Here is a 21,262-nt window from a genome sequence, read left to right on the forward strand (position 1 = left end):
AATATAAGAAGACAACCCAATAAAGTAGGCAAAGAACAGGTGCTTCACAGAAAAAGATGCATGGGGTGAGTGAACATAGGAAAATAGGAAAACCTGATCAAACAAGTTATTCTGAGTTCAACTCTTTGGAAAAATAATCATCGCCAGTATAATAATTACAACATCCCACTCATTGTCTTACTTCTCCTTTATCCATATCATCATATCATCACTCCATGTCTCTGCTCCCTTTATAGGAAACTTTAAAGGTTGGTCCATACTCACTTTTCCCACTTCCTAACTCCTCTCTTGCATTTGAATCAATTCAAACCCAGGTTTTTCTCTCTTTCTTTCTCATTGTAAAAGAGAAAATATGTTTCTCCTGGACTTGTCAACTGCGATTTTGAAATTGTGAAGGAAGTTAATTCTACATAAATCATAGCAGAAAAGTAGGAGGAAACCAGGTCTTTAGTGAAATTACCAAGAATTCTAACTGGCTTTTTGGGGGGCGTGGGCAGAGGGAGAGGGAGAGAGGGAAGCTCAAGCAGATTCCATGCCAAACATGGAGCCTGATGCAGAGGCTTGATTCCACAACCTGGAGACCACCACCTGAGATAAAACCAGGAGTTGGATGCTTAACTGAATGAGCCACTCAGGTGCCCTAAGAGGGAGAATCTTAAGCAGGTTCCATGCCTAGCACAGAACCCAAGGCAGGGCTTGATCTCACACGCCAGAGATCATGATCTATGCCGAAATCAAGGGTGGGATGCTTAACTGAAATGAGCTGCCCAGGCACCCCTGGAACTAACTTTGAAGCTTACTCTACTTTGGGACATTTTTCTTGTTATTTAACCAGTTCAAACGGGGTTTCTGTTTCCTGGAATAAACACGGATGAGAAGAGACACTGCTCTAGGACAGTCTCAGGATGAAGATGGATTCCCTGAGAAGACAGAATACGTGGGGAGGCAATTACTGGCAGCTTTTAAGGAGAAAATTTTTAGAGAATTTGGCCTATAAAAATGCCAGTCAGCATTCAATCTATGTAATTCCTGCAGATTTGTATCTAAATTGCACAGGACAATTCACATATGAGCCAAGACAATCAGTGAGAGATTCAACCAAGGTCTGAAAAGGTTTGTGCAAGGATGAGTCATAGGCTTTGAAAAAAAAAAAAACATCAAGACACTTTGAATTAAAATATACGACTTTTTGCTCTAGGATTCAGACTAAAGCAATTGTAAAGTACGAGCTGTTTATCATTGAATTATAGAAGCTTTGTCTCCTTCTCTCCTCACGCTTTTTTTTTTTCCAGTTACTTTTGCCAATATTTAGCTCTGACTTGGTAAGGTGTTAGAGACACAATTATAAAGAAGATATTCCTTATGTCCCTATGTAATATCACACAGTATAATGGGGTGGAAGATATATATGAAAATTATTGTTTATTTTCAGTATGGTGAGTGAATTTCTTGGGTTTGATTTTTTTCTTTCAAGATTTTATTTAAATTCAAAAAATTTTTTAAAGTCTTTTTTTTTTAAGATTTTATTTATTTATTCCTGAGAGACAGAGAGAGAGAGAGAGAGAGAGAGAGAGAGGGGCAGAGGGAGAAACAGGCTCCATGCAGGGAGCCTGATGTGGGACTCGATTCCTGGTCTCCAGGATTAGGCCCTGGGCCAAAAGCAGGCTCTAAACCGCTGAGCCACCGAGGGATCCCCTAAATTCAAATTTGTTCACATACAGTGTAGTGTTAATTTCAGCGGTTGGATTTCATGATTCTTCAGTTCCTCATTACATCAAGTGCTCTCCTTAATGCCCATCACTCAGTTACCCCATCCTCCCACCCCACCCAACCCCTTCCAACAATCCTCAGTTTGTTTCCTATGTTTAAGAATCTTATGGCTTGGGTTTGATTTTTAAAAGCCTAATTGAAGTTCTTTAACCTTCTTTAGAAATACTCTTTTTTGTTTGTTTGTTTGTTTGTTTGTTTGTTTGTTTGTTTTAAGATTTTATTTACTTACTGACAGAGAGATAGAAAGCAAGAGCAGGCGCAGAGGTAGTGGAGAAGCAGACTGTCTGCTGACCAGGAAGCCCTATGTGGGGCTGGATCTTAGGACCCTGGGATCCTGACCTGAGCTGAAGGAAAACACTGACTGAGCGACACAGGCACCCCAGAAGTACACTCTTTAAGTTCAATATTAACCAAGAAATATGGCTTCCTTAAGTCCTTTGTCAGTCCCACTTCTTTCTGTGCTTTTTGACCTTAAAGAACCAAAGAGGGGGATGTGGGAGAGGGAAGATGGCAATGTAAGACCTTCTCTATGGGGAACCAAACAGATCTTGGGAAGCTCAGGACTATGAGGAATTGAACAAAAAGTAAGGTCTGGAAATGTTTGACGTGAAAGGGAATTGAGAAGTTATTCCATTTTCAGGTGATTTATTTCAAAGTTTTAATCATGACATGGAAAGTGATCCTCAAAAGTCTGGATTGTAAATCTCGACTGTCAGAGAGTTGCAAGGATGCAAATTGTAGTCCATGACCTTTACCCATGGGTCCATTCAAACCATTTTCTCTGTTATGCTCTGTTGTGCTAAATAATTTTTATAGAGCATTTGTAGATGATTTTTTTCTCCAGAAAATAGTCTCTACTCAAGCTATACATTTTCCAAGTAATCCCTATATAGCTATATATTTTAGAAATGTAAATTATGTTCTAGTTTATGGCATTCATGAACATCCATTCCATAATTAATATTTGTATATGACTCTTGAACCTGAGGAAGAATCATTACAAGTACGATGGATACTAAAAGGAAGGTCATCTGAGAAGTAGAGATTTGCTTTCAGGGAAAGGCACATTTAACTGTGCTTTGAATTAAAGAAAGAAAATATTTCCTTCACTGAGAATTTCTTTAGTGTGTTTTATAATAATGATTAAGTCCCCTGGATTGAATTCAGTTGTTTCCCCATAATAATATGTTTTTGCTTATCATAATCTATAAATTCTTAAAGCCTATATTAAACACTATATCCAACACAGAATAAAATAAATGGTCACAGCACATCAGGTTATCAATACATTTGAGTATATTTATGTTTGGCAGAGTAAGACATCCTGACTCTGTGTTTATAGATACTCATGTTTATGTTATAATAATGTATACACAGTAAGTACATGTGTATTTGGAGAGTGCTTCATTACATCTTCTATTGTACCAAAGAAGATTTATTATGTGGAAAAATAACCTCATATCTCGTATTTCCTACTATTTCAACCAAAAGAATTGTCATCATTATGTTCACTGTTATCTTCAAACAAACTCATGGTCATTCTGCTGGTTTGTGAGTGCCAATAAATTCAATAAAATAAAATAACAACATTAAACAAACAAAAAACATGGTCCCTACATTTGAGGGGATGGAACTCTTCTTGGACAGGAACTGTTAATGTGCATGTGATGTGTGCATTAAAGAAAAGCTAAAAAAAAAAAAAAGCTAAGCATGAAAAGCAATCCGTGTGAATACCTACATCTATGTAGAAAGCAGTGATAGAGTTGGCAAATAAGACCCTGTTGGAAAAGGGAGAAGGCTTTCTGAATTGTATATGCATAGGTATATTTGGGAAAGAGTTTTCATGGAAGGAACATCTCTAAGCTTTAGAGGACTAGTAGATGTCAGATTGTGGAAGGATGGGAGGGAGAAATCTATTTCATATATTAAGAAAGGAAGGAAAGAAGGAAGGAGGAATGAAGAAAGGAGGAAGGGAGGGGAGGGAGGGAGGGAGGGAGAGAGGAAAGAAAGAAGAAACTCTAGAGGCTTCCATTTTTGTTTTGTGTGGAATACAGAACAATGAAAGATTTTAGCTCTCAGGAAATAGCAAGAAATCATCAGTTAACAATAATAGAAATAATTTAAAAACAAAACGTTTTTCTAATTAATATCAGTTAATCAAGTAACTGATTAAGTTAATCAGTTTTCTAGTTAATATCAAAAAGCTGTGGATAAAAAGAAATTTAAACCCACACATACACACACACACACACACACACACACACACACACACACACAAATGAAAAAACAATGAATAATAACAGCAACAAAAATCCCTAATACTAGAAAGATAATTTTTTTCTAAGTGAAAAATATAAGACACATTCAAACCTAGAGTCAATTCCTGAAGCTAGAGGCAGGTGGTCTGAGGAGCAAACCTGTAAGAAAGTTTAGTCAGTGCTTAGAAAAGGAAATAAATAGACTTTTTGATGAATCTATAGGCTGCCATTTCAGACTGCATCTGAAGAGCCCTGAATGCAAAGTATCCTTTCAGCCAAGATGCTTACAAAGAAATTTAGATGATTGAGCAGAGGTTGGGAATGGAGGCTGGAAGATTTCACAGACTTACAGTTGTCAGAATCTCAGTTTCTTCCATCTCCCTGGGGTTCCAACATCATGCAGCCTCACAGTCTTCTGGGCCTTGGTTGAATGGTACATATAGAGACTACTTTCTTAAATTCTTTAAAAGTCAAACATTCTTTAAAAGACTAGGTAAAGGGAAAAAAATCACAACAATATATTACGGGGTTTATAGCATGTAAAAGCATAAAGATAGCACACAAGATAGGATGAAGTATAAATGAAATTATGCTGTTATAAGGTTATTTCATTACATACAGAAATGATATAAAACTAATTCAAGATTGTGATAAGAATGCATGCTGTAATCTCTAGTGTAACCTCAAAAATGACAACACAAAGAGGTATAACAAAAAGCCAACAGAAGAGGGGAGCCTGGGTAGCTCAGTCAGTTAAGCATCCACCTCTTGATTTTGGCTCAGGTGGTGATCTCGGGGTCATGAGATTGAGTCCTGAGTCTGCCTCTGCACTGTTCCTGGAGCCTTTCTGAGATTCTGTCTCTCCCTCTTCATCTGCCCCTCCCCCACAACTCGTGTGCTCTCTCTCCAAAGAAAACAAAACAAAAGCCAGTAGAAGAGATAGAATGGAATATTGAAAATTTCTAAATTTGGGGCCCCTGGGTGTCTCAGTCAGTTAAGTGTCTGCCTTTGGTTCCCATCATGATCCCAGTGTCCTGGGATGGAGCTCTGCTATGGGCTCCCTGCTCAGTGGGGAGTCTGCTGCTCCCTCTGCTCCCCCTCACCCCGCTCATGCTCTCTCTCTCTCTCTCTGTCAAATAAATAAATAAAATCTTAAAAAAAACTAAAATTAATCCAAAAAGAGGACTAGAAATGTGAAACAAGGAAACAACCACAAAATAGAGAGAACAAGTAGAATGTGAAACTTAAATTCAGACATATAGATAAGCACAATAAATGCATATGGGTAGAAAAAATTCCATAAAAAACATTAGACATTTCAAAATGAATAGAAAATAAAACTACACATATGCTTTTTATAAACGTGTGCTTTAAATAATAAACTCACAGATAAGTTGAAAGTAAAAGAATGGGAGAAAATATGCCATGGGAACAGTAAGTAAGAGAAAGCTTGCATTGCTATATTAATATCAGACAGACTAGACTTGAAAACGAGGAATATTATTTCCAGAAATAAATTGGGTCACTTCATAATGAAAAAAGGATCAATTCATCACAAAGATAAAACAATCCTAAATGTATATTCATCTAAACACAGTTTCAAAATAAATTAAGCAAAAATTGATAGACCTAAAGGGAAAATTAGATAAATCCAGTCACATTTGAAGCTTGCTTGCTTTCTTTCTTTCTTTCTTTCTTTCTTTTTCCTTTTTTTTTCCTTCCTTCCTTCCTTCCTTCCTTCCTTCCTTCCTTCCTTCCTTCCTTCCTTCCTTCCTTCTCCCTTCTTCTCTTTCAGGAATAATAGAACAACTAAAGAAAAAAATTATTATAAATATAGAAGATTTGAACAACACTCAAGAACTTGACCTAATGGACACAGATCATTATACAACTATGAACACATATTCTTTTCAGTTACACAAGAGACAGTTCAAGATACACCACATTTCAATAAATTTAAAAGGTTGAAATCTTATAAACTATTTCCTCTGACATCAGTGAAATTACATTAAAAGCCAGAAACAATAAAATATATAGGAAAGCCTAAAACATATCAAAGTTAAACAATAGACTTCTAAATAACACACGGTCAAATAAAATATCACAAGGGAAATTAGAAATTATTCTAACTGAATGATAATGAAAGTACAACATATCAAAATGTGTGGAATGCAGCTAAAACTGCTCTTAGGGGAAATTTATATATTTAGGTACTTAAAAGGGAAAAGAGTCAAGGTTAAAAAGTAGCCTATAATCTAAATTTCCACTCTAAGAAACTAGTAAAAGAAGCACAAAGTAAATCCCAAGAAATTATAAGTAAAGAAATTAAAAGATCAAGGCAGAAAGCAATGACAAAAAATAGGCAAGCAATAAATAAAATCATCAAAATGGTAAATAGCTTTAAAAAAACGAATACAATTAATAGAAAAAATAGACAATACAAATTACTAATATCAAGAAAGAAAAGAGGGGTATCATTATAGGTTCTATGGAAGTTAAAGGGATAATAATCAGATATTCTGAACAACTGTTTCCAATAAGTTCAACAGCCTAGACAAAATTGACAAAATGGCTGTCTTCCTGCTATGGTATCACATAGTCTTTTCTTGCCACTTTGGAGTCCCTTGACAGGACACTAGTACTATCAGATCAGAGGCCAATCCTTATGACCTAATTTAACCTTAAATACTTTTTAGAGGCCCCATTTCCAAATAGCCACAATGGGAGTTAGGGCTTCAAAATACACATTTTGGGGAACAGAAACATTTAGTCTCTAGAACTCTATATCTATTAAAATGTTAAATATAAAATTTTAAAAGTTTCTTATTCCCCCCACTCCAAGAAAAAAAAACAAAGAAACAGACAAAACAGGCCTGTTTCCAGGCCCAGATGCCTCAATGGTGACGACTTTCTAAAATTTAAGGAAGAATTAATACCAATGTCACACAATGTTCATAAAATTGGAAGGAAGGAAGATACACTAATTTGGTTTATGAGTTCAGGATAACATTGATTCCAAAATGTTAAGAAATTGAATACATCAGTCTATAAAAACAATAATATATACTGCCTAGACATGGTTTGTCCCAGGAAGGCAAGGTTAGTTCAACATACAAAAGTTAATTTAAATTTACCACATTATTAGCATAAGTGAGAAAAAAATCACATGATTATCTCAATAAATGCAGAAAAAATTATTTAATAGAATTCATTAGTCATTCATGATAAAAACTCAGATAAAATTAGGCATATTTTCAATCTAATTAAGGGATATGTATATAAAAATTCACTTAATTGTGATATATTCACAAAGTAAATTTTTCATCAAATTAAATATTTTCATCTAAGATCAGAAAGCTAGTAAGGAAGTCCATTCTATAACTTTTATTTCATTTTTCTTAAAAGTTGAGACAGTGTAATAAAGAAATGGCTCAAAGATTTGAAAAGAAAATGGAAAGTTGTTGTTATTTACAGGAAACAAAACTATTGCAAAGAAAATCCTAAGGAAACTACCAACGAAAGTCCAAAACTCAGAATTTATGAGAGAGGGAATGTAGCAATATTGCAGAATTCCAGGTCAATAAAAAAAAAATCAGTGGCATTTCTCTTATATATTAATATTTTACAAATAATAAGAAAATAAAATTTTAAGAGATGCTGCTATGTAAAAAAAAGTCAGAATAAAACAAATCATTTACAAATAGATTTGACAAAAGATGTACATTGAAAACTAATTAATAAATTTAAAGATAAATAAATTAAGAAAACTAAAGAAAGAGGACTGAAAATTTTTAATATGACAAATTTCTCTCAACTTAAAGTATAAATTCAAAGCAATAGGAATCAAAATCCCAGCAGGCTGTTTTTAGTGTAAATTATCAGTCTGATTCTAAAATTAATATTAAAATGCAAAGCTGAAACTGTTTTAAAAATAAAAAATATTGGCAAATTTTCTTACTTGATTTTAAGAATTTTTATGAAGGTATAATAAAAATCAAGACAACATAGGCTGGTTAGGCAAAATAGAGAGTCTAGAAATAGAACCACACATATATGACCCAGTAATTTTCAACCAAGGTGCTAATACAACTCAAGATGGAAAAGGATAATAGTCAAATTTAGTGTTTTTAAGTTGTTGAATGTTCAGGGAAAATATTTTAAAACTCAGAACTCTTATAATTGGCAAATTCAGGTAAAAGTTTTAATTACTGTCAAATAGGAATACCTTTTGAGGGAGAACCTTTTTCAAGTCTTTTCACATGATTTCAGGCCATTTCAGTTGCTCTTGAGGAGTAAAATACTCTGACATCACTCATTAACTAAACTGACTCCTTCTAGTGAAATACTATTTGTAATTTCTCAATGTGAATGTTTTACATCAAATCATCTCATATTTATTTTTCCCCCCAATGTATTGATGTGATTCACTACTTTTGATTATTTATAAGAGCATATTTGAGGCCATTCCTACAGTAGGATTGCTAAAACAAACTAACTACATGTAGAAGTGACAGTAAGTCATGTAAATGAATTCTCATAGATCCAGACTGAGCAGATTCCCAACTCATCCCCTAATAACTAAAGGGAGTCCCTCAAATAACTGGGGCCACTCCAGTGATTTACCCAACACAAGGGAAAATGTGAACAAGTCAAAGTCAAAGAAGAAAGAGAAGTCGTAGCTCATTATATCTAAAATATCTTTTGCAGGGGTACTTGAGTGGCTCGGTTGGTTGGGTGACCAACTCTTGATTTCAGCTGGGGTTATGATTTCAGGGTCATGAGGTCCATCTCCATGTGGGCTCCATGTTCAGGTGGGGATTCTGCTGAGTATTCTCTCTCGCTCTCCCTCTGCTCCTCCATCTCTCCACACTCTCTTTCTCTCTCTAAAATAAATAAATAAATCTTCAAAATATCTTTTGCAAATGGTACAAAACCAAATGACCCAGTGTTGGGTTCCCTACTTGGACCTTTGAAGGCTCAAGCAAGTAAAGGGTCTTGAGGCTAATCCTTCCATACCTTCCCCATGATTTTGCCTGTATCTATTTTGCCTGTATCTCTGTTTCCATTGCCATTGCCATCTATAGATATACTAAAAAGAAATAACATATCTATATTTTCATCCATATTTATGTTCCATAAATCCTCTCCTAGCCAGCACAATGCCCTATGCCTAAAATAGTTTCTTACTTATGGTAAGCACAAGATACGAGCTTTTAGAATTAGTTGAATTGAACTAAATTTGACAGAGTGTAAAAAATTTAATTGGATCAGTTCTTATTCTTTTTATGCCTTATGGCAAAATGAGAAGAATGCAGACTTTGAAATTGCTTACTAGCTTTTTTTTTTAATTTAGGAAAAATTATTTTACCTCTCTTAGATTCTGTTTCCTAACCTGCAAAACGGGAAAAATAATATCATTCCAGAGATAGCTAATAGTCTTTCAATATACCTTCTTGCGTTCTTCTACAGTTAGACAGTAAGACAAGTCCTGGTTTTAGCTGGCACATGGCTGCCCAGAATAAAAGCTATAATTCTCAGACTCTTTTGCAGTTAACTTTGGATGGATAAGATGTAAATGTCATGTAACTACTTTCCAGAAACTTTCTGGAAAAAAAAAAAAAAAAAGAACTGAGGCAGGTCCTTGCTTTTCTGCTTTGTCTGTTCCTCATCTTGACACTCAACATGCACATGAGAAGCTAGAGTTCTTTTTTTTTTTTTTTTTTTTTTTGAAGCTAGAGTTCTAAACACCATCTCGGACCATGAGGGACAGGACCACACCCTCTGGGGAACCAAAAAATGGGGTAAAAGGCTAATCATCTGGTGCAACATTAGGGGCAGAGTCACAATGTCAATCCCAAACTGCTCACCTCGACATAGTTTTGTTTCAAAGAAATACCACCTTGTCTTATCAAAATCACTATTATTTTGAGCTTCTGTTGCTTGAACTCAATTTAATACAGACAAGTGCTATGCAGTGTTTGTGAAGATAGAATATGCAAGGTGCCTAGTACAGTGTCAGGCCAAGAATTGATGTCTAATAATAGCAGCTACTCACCCTTTTCTTATCTAGGTAATTTTGCTTGCCCAAAGAGGTGGCCCTTTAAAGTATTATTTATATTTCTGATCCTAGCTAGTAAATATCTTCATTCCTTAATTATCTAAAAATAAGTCTTCTTAATGATATCTATGACTTAAAGTCTCTAGTCTGATCTATTTTATCAACTGTTAGGAGGAGAACATTCCAGGATGGGATTACTATTTTGCTACTGTGTAGACTTTTCAGAATGTACTGGGGTATAATTTTGCCCAGCATATAATTTTCATCCTATTTTCTATTTTTTCATCTTGCTGTTGTCAGCTATAACTTAGAAAACATCTTTAAATAGATATCTGGAGGGGAAAAAAAGCACTGCATTTTCTTTTAATTTACAGCACAAGCATCTGTGTACTGTTTACAAAATGACCAAATTTTATCCTTATAATAGAGATCTCTGAAGCAGGGTTGGAGAGGGCCTATGCCTGAATCTCCATGAAACTGAAACAGAAGAAAAAGATGGCATTATTCTTTACCCCCAAGATGTGAATTGAATTCTTTTTTTAACAGAGATTATACACATGTTCAGTCTTACTTTTCCAGATCCCCATTTTTCATGAAAGTTTTCTTCTTCTACCATGCAGTAGATGATTTCTTTCCTTTCGGATACCTTGTATGGCTTCATTATCCTGCTGAGTTCTTTGGATCATGACTTATAGCTCTTTTCCACCGTGCACATACAAAAAAAAAATGCAAAATGCAAATAGAGTCTAAAGACAGAAGAGTGATTTTCCAAGAGCAGGAAAATGCTATAGGACTGAGCTCCCTGCCTTTCAGGAGTTAGCTGCTTCTTCAATTACAGCTGCACCACTCCCCTGCTATGGAGCCCTGCGAGGTATACTTGTTAGAGAACACACAACATCCTAGTGGTGCAGGAAAGGCCCCCAAAATTAATCTCGCCTGGTACATTAGGAAACACTTCGCTGACATTTGCTGTCCCTGTCAGCCCTAATAAAGAGATTTTTACCTGTATTTGCCTATTCAACACTTCAGCCCCTCAGCCAATTTTGGAAATTATTTCTGATTTATGGCTCTCTCTCAGGCGGGTGTCACCCTGCCTGTCAATTATGCCTCAAAGCAAATGCTAAGTGAATGCTGGCTGGTAAAATTAATAAGGGAAACCTTTACTCAAAAACCTGGAAAGAAGCTTGTAAAGCGGATCATTCAACCAGGCAGGAACTCGGTGGCTGCCTGTGATATTTATAAGCAGGACCGAGGTACCTGGAGAATTCCGTCATACACACAGAAGGGAGAAGTGTTTCTTCTTCACTATTGGGAGCTCAGTCAGCCTGGAGATCATAAAGACCATGGTGATGGAAGTTCAGCGTTTCAGGCTTCAGGGCCTGAGTTCATGCCCATGCATCAAAAAAGGAAAATAATTTTTCCCCAGTTTGTTTTGTTTGTTTGTTTGTTTGTTTATTCATGAAAGACACAGAGAGAAAACAGAAACATAGGCAGAGGGAGAAGCAGGTTCCATGCTTCAGGGAGTTTGATGCAGGACTCCATCCCAGGACCACAAGATCAGGACCTGAGCCAAAGGCAGATGCTCAACTACAAAGCCACCCTGGTGCCCCTTTATTATTATTTTAAATATTACTAATGTAAGCAATATACCCCCCTGGTTTAGATGGTTTTCAGATAGCTGACACTAGAGAAATTACTGCTGTCACCTACATTCATGAGTGAGTGTGAAGCAAGTCTGCTGAAGGGCTGAGATGCCTTATTTCTGCCCACCTGTATGGCACTCAGGATCTCTGGCCTCAACTCTTGATAAGTTCCAGTTTCTGAGCCTCTCCGATCCTCAAAGCTGTCTAGTTCTTTTCCATCCAGAGTTTTTTCCCCTCTATGCTGTTCCCACTGGTGATGGTTTCTCCCCACTGTTTCTTCTCCTGGAGAGGTGAGCTCATTTTCAGGCCCTAGCGCTGGTGGTACTCACTTAGATATACTTTCTCCCCCACCCAGAGGAGTTGTCATTTGTATCTCCTATCCCATCCTTTCCTTTTGCTTCATGGCACATATTAGTTAGTAATTGTGCATTTATCTGTGATGTTATTGGCTCTGTGTAAACTTTAAGCAAGAGGCAGGCAGACCTTGTGGTTCTTGTCCACTTCTGCCCAAACTCTCAGAATATAGCACAGTCCTGGCCCATTGTAGACTCAGCAGATACATCCAATACATGGCTGATGAATGAAGGATGATGTCTTAAATCTTAGCCTGGGTCCGTTTGATGCTGAGTCACTTGAAATCTGCATGTAGGTACTACCCTATATTCTTGCTTTGCTTTTCTTCATTAGTAATTTGAATACAAAATACATTCTAATATTATTGCTTAAAATAATTCTTGCCATTTAAAAATGTTGATGTCAGTAGGCTCATTAGCATATATACCTCCAGTGCTTTTTCTTCTGCTTCATGGCTAGATTAGTTGTTAAATGTTTAATCTGTCCAGGAAAGCATAATGTCCTCAAGGTTAGAGAACCACATCAGACTCACACATGGTTCCTTCCTGAATGTGTTTGTCCAGAGGTATTCAATATTTTCTGAAGCCCAGCATCATTTTTCTTCTGCAGAGCTGAATTGCAGTGTTTTTTAGTTGTTCACTTGACAAAGCATCCATCAAGCATGCACGAGGTGCTAAGCATTTAGCATGACCATGGAATACCAGAGATGAAAAGTATTCTGTGTATCCTTGGGGAGCCCATAATAGGCATGACTACCATGAGAACACATGCCAGTACTTCACTGATTTTTTTCTTATTTCACATTTATTTTTGTGACTAAGATAGAGATATCACTGTGGAAAAAGTTTCCAGTTTATGATAGAAATCTAGAGTGAGCTCAGATCCTTTATTCAGTCTCTAAATAGATCAATAATACCAGAATCTTACTGATTCTTTGCATAGTCCACAGTCCCACTGCCTCCTAAACTTGGAGATGACCTTCTAGAGACAAATTTCAATGTCCAGAAAAGCTTATCATCTAGGAGGCGTTGAAGCAATATCTATTGAATGATTGAATGAGTGATTGGGATGCATTGAATTACCTTCATGCTTTAGTCTAGGCTGAACCAGAAGAATTTTAGAGGTTCATGGTTTCAGTGTTTTCTCTAAAGGAAAGAAAACTTCTCATTGATCTTTATTTCCAGAATTTGACTTCACTCCCTTTGGCTGGCTCCTACAGAACATTTTTCAGCACTGTGCAATTGTTCAATGTCAGCTTTGGAATATATTTCTTTAGCATTCTAAGGGGAAGGCTCTGTTAACTTTCCTCCTCATAGAGAGGCAGAAGAATGCAGTGAAAGACGGTATTGTATTTGAACCTGTGACATCGCCACTCTAACGTAGGCACTATGCTGCTCACTTAATTCCTCATTTTTTTAATTTATTATTATGATTCACAGAGAAGAGAGAGCAGGACAGGCGAGAGAAGCAGTCATGCACCGGACCCGACATGGACTCGATCCCGGTTCAGATCGCGCTGCCAAGGCAGCGCAACAGCTGGCCACCAGATCCATTCTCATTTTAAAATCATGGGTGATTATGAAAATCAAGTGACTTTTTAAAAAGTATAAACCACTATAGCAATATAAGACATTGTTAATATGAATAAAGTTTAGTGATTTCAAGTATTATATTCACTACTCTCAACAGGATACACAGTACTGTCTATGACTTTAATCCTTTCTCTCTCTTTTATCCATTAGAACACTTTCAAAGGATTGTTTCAATATTCCCTAGGAGTTAAGGAAAAAACAAAAAAGAACTAAAGGAGAGAAAATTTTTTTATATATAAATTTATTTTTTATTGGTGTTCAATTTGCCAACATATAGAATAACACACAGTGCTCATCCCATCAAGTGCTCCCCTCAGTGCCCGTCACTCAGTCACCCCCACCCCCCGCCCACCTCCCCTTCCACACACCCCCCTAGTTCGTTTAAAGGAGAGAAATTTTAGTTGATGTAATAAAGGAAAAAGTAGAAGGGGGAAATAATACTTTGTTAATTCACCCATCAGATTCTTAGTTTAGTCACTGATTACCTACTATATATAAGGGATTGTTATAGATATTGAGGATATGAAGGAAAGCCAATGGGATCTTTTGCTGTACCTATGAAGGTTAGGAGTTGCTGCAGAAATGCAAGTTTGGAATCAATTTGTTTCCTCATGCTCCTTGAATTTCTCCTGGCCCACCTAATCACATTGTTAGGTTAAAAATGCATCCCCTACCATGGAGAAAATTACTGCCATTGGCCAGGCCAGGATTAAACTAAGACAATGATATTCATGTAGATTAATGAAATATGAGTTCTGAAAGGTAATCTACAGTCATTTATTCCATTTTTATTTTTATTCCAACTCCTCATAGTAGAAGTGAGGTCTTTGTACACTAATGCTGTTTCATCCATATGAACAGTTAGGGAACATCTATTTGTTGATGATTACTACTATTCAGCACCTTGGTCTTTCATAAAATGTCTTAGACAATACAAAATGTTACATTTATTTTTCCCATGAAATCAAATTATTGTAATTCTAATCTCTCAGAGTTAATAAATAGATTTGTAATGTGTATGAGTATCTATAGGATTCCCAAACATGTGATTTATAGTGGTTCTAATCAAAAGGATTTATTTTATTCTTTTCTCTACAATGGATTATTACTCATCCATAAAAAGGAACAAAATCTTGCTATTTGCAATGACATGGCTGGAGCTAAAGAGTATTATGCTAAGTGAATAAGTTAGTCAGAGAAAGACAAGTATCATCTGATGTCACTCATGTGTGGAATTTAAGAAACAAAACAAACAAACATGGAGGTGGGAGGAAGAGAGGCAAACCAAGAAACAGACTCTTAACTCTAGAGAACAAGCGGATGGTTACCAGAGGGGAGATGGGTAGGGACATGGGTTAAATAGATGATGGGGATTAAGGAGGGCACTGGTTGTGATGAGCACCGGGTAATGTATGGAAGTGCTGAATCACTAAATTCTACACCTGAAACTAGTATCACACTGTATGTTGAATAACTTTCTCCCATAGTCATCGTTTCACTTCAAGCTGATGTAGATTTATATAGTTTGCCTATGGCAGATGCATTTTTCAAGGGAAAGTGTTTGGGGTATAGAAATACACAAATAGATAAAGAGATATAGATAGCTATCTAATTCGTATGAATAACAACGGGAAGTTGGTACAAGCAAGAACAGAAGTACTAGTTCAAAGTAAGAGACTTCATACCCACTTCTGAATTCCTATATCACAACCTTCTCATACTGTGTTAATGAGGTTCTAAAGATAGGTTTCAAACCTTGGAACAGGTTCCTTTGCCTAATGTGAATGCTAATCTCTTCCCTCTCTAGCAAAGGATTTTTGTCCGAAGCTCCTGTGGGTCAACAGATCTGTCTCTGGAATCGATCTCTGTCATGGGTGCACCTTCTAATTCCAGAGCAATTATGATTGAGGGTGAAACCATGTAGTTAATAAGCAAAAGTTTTTGAATGTCAATGAGTAACAGAACGCCCAATGTTTGCATATTCTTGGAATCTCAAATTTATTTTACTTTTGGTGGCCTTATTTTTCTATAAAATCCAAGGCTCTGGGAACACATATCTTAGGAGAACAACTTCTCAATTTCCTGGCATTGGAAAGCTTCAAAATCTCAACAGTTACATGGATCTCAGATTCTGAGGACAATGGAAAAGGGAGGATGAAATCCAAAATTTATGTAAAGTTTCAGATTAGACATCTCCTTTAACTGTCATATTAAACACTATCACCAAAGCCTTAAAATACCTTGCCTTGTCGAGTTTTGATTCATGTAAATTCCTTTAAACAGATAATTTCTTTGCTCACCAAAAAGCTCTAGAAAAAGTATTATTTTCATCACTTACTTTAGAGGAAACTGGAAGTTAGAAAACTCAAGAGTCACCCCAGTTCTAATATTTATAATATTTCTGGGCCCAGATTCCCATCTTTTTCTCTAATGCCAAATTCTATGTGCATGGGTGCACAAACATGTGGGCACACATGTACATATGAAGCAAGAACAGGGCCATTTAGAATTTCAAGGTCTTATTTCTCTTTACAAATAATTTATAGGGGAGAATCAAAGGAATGGATAAAGGAAAAGGGAACAGATCAGATACTAATGGCAAACTCATAAGAGGTTAGGGGAAGAAGTGGAATTTGGTGTGGAGGGGGACAATATTCCATTGAATTGCACATGTGAAGTATATCATTCAGGGATGATGTTTTCTCACCATGAACATTTTAAACTATTTCTACATGCCCCATGTTGCTTGTCAGCAGAGATATGAAAGGGATAAATATAACCCTGGGGTTTCACAGCTTTGCACTTTGAAGAAATCAGCAATCTTTCTTGAGTTATCAAAACCCAGCATTTCTTGTAGTGATGGATGCAGCATCCTTTGGAATTACTCAAGTGGAGGTAGCACATGCTGGAATAAATTGGGGGCTTTTAAAAATTGAAAGCCTGATTTCATGTGGTTCAAAAGCTGCTAACACAGAATTTTCCTTTCTCTTTCCCTTATTCATCAGAGCACCTTCACCAGCACATTCACCTTCAGCCACTAGGCTTATTTTGCCCTTAAGTTGGCAGCCTGCTGTCATTGGATTTGTTCTCTATGGGAAAGGATGGTTTCTAAACACTCTTGTTGTGACCCATTCAAAGTAGACATGATGTCCGTGCTAAACAGGATGGTGTTCCTACTCATCAGAACTTCCAGTTTGGGATGTTTTGCTAGCTTGTCTAACTCTCCTATGGTAAAACCAGTTGACCTACCACTTAATGGTTCTATTTTCCACTCATAGACCAGTCATACCTCTGGTTTCCAGGAACTGATATAACCTGAGGCTGGTGGCTAGAGTTCTGTTGGCATTGATGTCAGTATCTCCCTGACCTTTTGCCCTTCCTCCAAACACAGGAAAGAAAGAGTAGAAGCAAGGGAAACCAATGTTACTGAGAAGGAATGGATGGAGATTCTTAGATACCTATTCTTCAAGCTAACGTTATTTCTACCTTAGAGATGTTATAGTCACTTGCTGTTGCTGTGCTCAGAACCTTTTTTCCCTAATCCTTTGGCACTTTAGTCCTTCTAATCTCTTGGGTCACAAGTCAGTTGGGACTTCCTTAGAAGGATCCTCCTGAATCACACAGTTCAAAGTACCCTTGGACTTTTCAGATCCAATCACCAACATCACCCTGTTTTAGGTTCTTTAGGGCACATATCACAATTGAGAACCCTATTGTGTCATTTGCTTCTTGTCTATCTCATTCAAAATAAGCTTCCTGAGAAAAGGAACTATACCTATTTTTTTCAGTGCTGACATATGTTCAATTTGCTGAATAAATAATCAATGTTGGGTTCTTGTGATCTTTCTTATTTTTATTCCTACCTTCTCACACACATATGCAAAACTATGTTTATTAGTTAATCACAACCTATATGGTACCATGAATTAGGCTAACAATTTTCTATGGTTAGTGTCATATTATTTTAAAATTCCAGGATATTGAAATGATGATGCAGCGTAACACCTCAACATCTATTTCCCAGCATAAAATTATGGGATAGTTTCCTTTATTCTATGCCCTTATGGAATTAGATCACTTCCTTCTCTGTTTATCGGCATGAATATTGAATATTTTATTAATTCCTGACTTCCCTCTACAAGGTAAACTCTGATATAAGAGGGACTGTGTTCACCACCTTTGCACACCATTGTGTCCATACCTAGTTTAGCTCCTAGAACAAGGAATCTCTCCACATTCCTCAACATGAAAAAACTAAGGAGAAAGTAATAACCCTCATGTTTAATCTGTGTCCCATTTTCAGCTGGGTTTCCACTTTTGACCAGAACCCCTGCCTCAGTATTGTAGATCCTCACTCCTTCCAAAACAGGCTTTTGACTTTCTAGCCTTGCCATCAAAGAAGTCCTGTTGCTTGGGTGTATCCCCAGGATCTACAGCCCAAGCTCCATGCATGTCTCCTTGTTTTCAGGAGCTCAACTTCCAGATTGTAGAGATGATAAGCTTTACTCAATTCCTTGGGCATCCAAGGTTGTGGGGACTCCCTAAAGCAGACAATTAGCATGCTTGGTAGGAATAATGCTACTACTGCTCACTGCTGTGCTCTGTTCCATTAGCTTTCCCCCTAAAGAAATGGGTCCTCACCCAGCAGTTATAAGCAATCTCTAAGAAAAGACAATCTGAGGCTCCTACCTTATTCCAGTCATAATACTGTTTCTTAGCTTGACATAGGAAGAAGAAATTCTTATTGAAAATATTTAGTTACAAAGTAAGAGATATTATTGCCTGACATTATATATGAGATGTATAAGAGATATTATATAAGAGATATATTCCTGACAATAAATATGAATTGAGATAGTCAAATAAAATGGTTGAAAATTCATAGGCAGTATTACCTAAACTTTTCTTACTGAGACCCCATCAGTAAACATTTTTTCAAACATTACCCACATGTGTTTATTTGTAATCTATACACACATATATAAATATATATATATATATATACACACACATATATGAACATGAACTTACCTAAATCTATACATTTTAAAAGGGAAAGATGAAAATAAACAGAAAAAAATAATTTTGTTCAGGAAAAAATTATCTTACCCACTCCTTGTCCAGGCCCAGAGATACACTGGCCATCCTGCATCACTTTTGCCTTGGAGGGACGATCACTCAGGAAAGTTCAAGATGCATTTCCTCTGCTGCTCCTTCAAGTCACTATTCACACTTGGATCACACTGCAGTTCCTGATCTGGCTTGCCTACTTAATGGTGCAGGATTACTCAGGCATTCAGAGAAATTGACAAACCCTGTGAAAACATATTTTTAATGGGGTAAAATGGGGTGAAGTTTTATGGTTGTTTCCATCTGACACATAGAGAAACCCAAACAAAACCTGGCTGAGAGAGAAAGAAACAGTTCTCTTGATCTGTAAGATAGTTATCAGAAAGGCCGCAGGGAGTCAAGGGAGTGATCTGGACTGTGTGTGTATGTGTATATGTGTATGAATATACATATAAATATATATAAAACACAGCTGCCTGATCATGAATAAGCAAGGCATGTTTCACTGGCAATGTATGTTCAATAAAACCTTCGTACACATGCCAAAATCCAGCCTACCAGTGGTGTTTGTGGATTGCGTCATCCAACATTATTAGCAAAGTGTATAGTTAACCTAGTGCAAGAATTTATTACCACCATATATTTGGTACTCATCTATCAGAAAGTTTTTTTTTTAAATATTCAACCCCTACAAGCTTTTTGAACAAAGAAATTAGAATTTTTAAAGATTTTATTTATTTATTCATGAGAGATACAGAGAGAGTCAGAGACATAGGCAGGGGTAGAATCAGGCTTCCTGCTGGGAGCCTGATGTAGGACTCGATCCCAGGTCCCCAGGATCACAACCTGAGTCAAAGGCAGATGCTCAATCACTGAGCCACCCAGGCACCTCGAGAAATTAGATTTTTAACAGAATATTTATAGTTAACTAGAATTATCATAACTGTAAATTCAATATAGGGGAACAGCCCATCGGCTTTATTTTTAGTTAGTTGTGGCAATTGGTATTTCTTTTCTTTCTTTCTTTCTTTCTTTCTTTCTTTCTTTCTTTCTTTCTTTCTCTCTTTCTTTTTCATTTCCCAGAAAAGAAAAATGAACACAGATCAGCAGGCTTCCAAATCTATCATTCCAGTTCAGAAATGTGTCATTTTTCTCCTTGACCAAAATGCTTCCTAGCTGTCCACTCCTGTCCTAAGCCCAAACAAATCTCAGATAGTTTTGTTCAGTGATAGGAAGACATCCTTAGTCTGACATTCTGGTATTGGTGTTCTGCTAAATGCTCAGGATGGCATGAAATAGCCAGTGAGAAATGAAAATGCCTCAGTGACAACACAAGGGAATATTCTATTATCTGGGGTACCAATTGCAAAGAAATAAAATACTAGATCCACAGAATGTGTGCTTTGTCAGGCTGCATGTCTTTGCAATTGCCCTCTATGGTACAATCACAAAGGCAGGATTTCATTTCCCCCTAAACACTGTGCATATAATAATGGCTTTCAAAATTTCACAGCATGAGTCTATGATGTTGAAAGACCAGTAAGTTACTATTGATAATTCAAGAGAGATGGATTTAGTAAGTGCAACTTTAAAGGATTTTGAGTTTGAACATGGCTCAAAGGAGGCTACAGTTTTGACTGTGGCCTTCCTTTCTCTACCCTACTACTGCCATCCCACAAGGCTGCAAAATTTGACCAGGGGTATTTGTGGACATTGATCAATCATAACATTTTTTAACCTCCCAGGTATCCCATGATGAGGTTAAGTAAATGTGTTTGGTTTTCCATCCTCAAAGATGTACACTTAAAATCATTTGGAATAATGGCAGTTTACATGAGCAAAATAAGCAGTGTTAGAACTTTATTTTGTCTAAGAAACAAAAGAAAAGAAAAGAAAAGAAAGAAAGAAAGAAAGAAAGAAAGAAAGAAAGAAAGAAAGAAAGAAAGAAAAAGGAAAGAAAGAGTAGCATCATCAAATAAGCTTGGAACTTCGCCAGAGCAACCAATTATAAACTTACTTGAAAATGTATATTTCATTTCAAAACCACTTAAACATGTAGAAACATGGAACATCAGAGTTGCTGAAATGAATATTTTTATCTACTTATTTCTGTATTTATGCACAGATGGACATAATAATATATATAATATTACATGATCATTGTAGAATGACGTATTAGCATTGTAAAAGTGCAAGAAAAACTTCTAAATATATTGACAATAATATATTGTCATTGTGAAAATGTATAGAAAATAGAAAAATATTTTCTAAAATAGAAAATTGTTAGGAAGACAATAAATTATCCTTTATTTCAGTACCTGACAATAACCACTATTAATAGCTTTTTTTTATACAGAATATAAACTTTTGGGTCCTAAGGTTTTCATTATCACAATATAAGTCCTTGAATATGCTTCACTGTAATTGGTGTATGATGTAGCATTGTACCAAAACACCATAATTTATTTAATTCAATACCTTATAGCCCCATATGTTCATTATTTGATTTCAAAAATT

At 36.3% G+C, this 21,262-nt stretch overlaps 1 long non-coding RNA gene across 1 annotated transcript in view; it reads right to left on the bottom strand.

Moving 5' to 3' along the window:
• Window positions 1–21,262, bottom strand: part of LOC121488665 — a 124,521-nt gene that overhangs the window by 24,966 nt on the left and 78,293 nt on the right. Inside the window, exon 2 of the long non-coding RNA XR_005987201.1 lies at window positions 18,785–18,990. This is a non-coding gene — a long non-coding RNA (uncharacterized LOC121488665). The remainder of the gene's footprint in view (window positions 1–18,784; window positions 18,991–21,262) is intronic.

Source organism: Vulpes lagopus, chromosome 4 (genome assembly GCF_018345385.1).
Source record: "Vulpes lagopus strain Blue_001 chromosome 4, ASM1834538v1, whole genome shotgun sequence".
NCBI classification, from domain to species: domain Eukaryota; kingdom Metazoa; phylum Chordata; class Mammalia; order Carnivora; family Canidae; genus Vulpes; species Vulpes lagopus.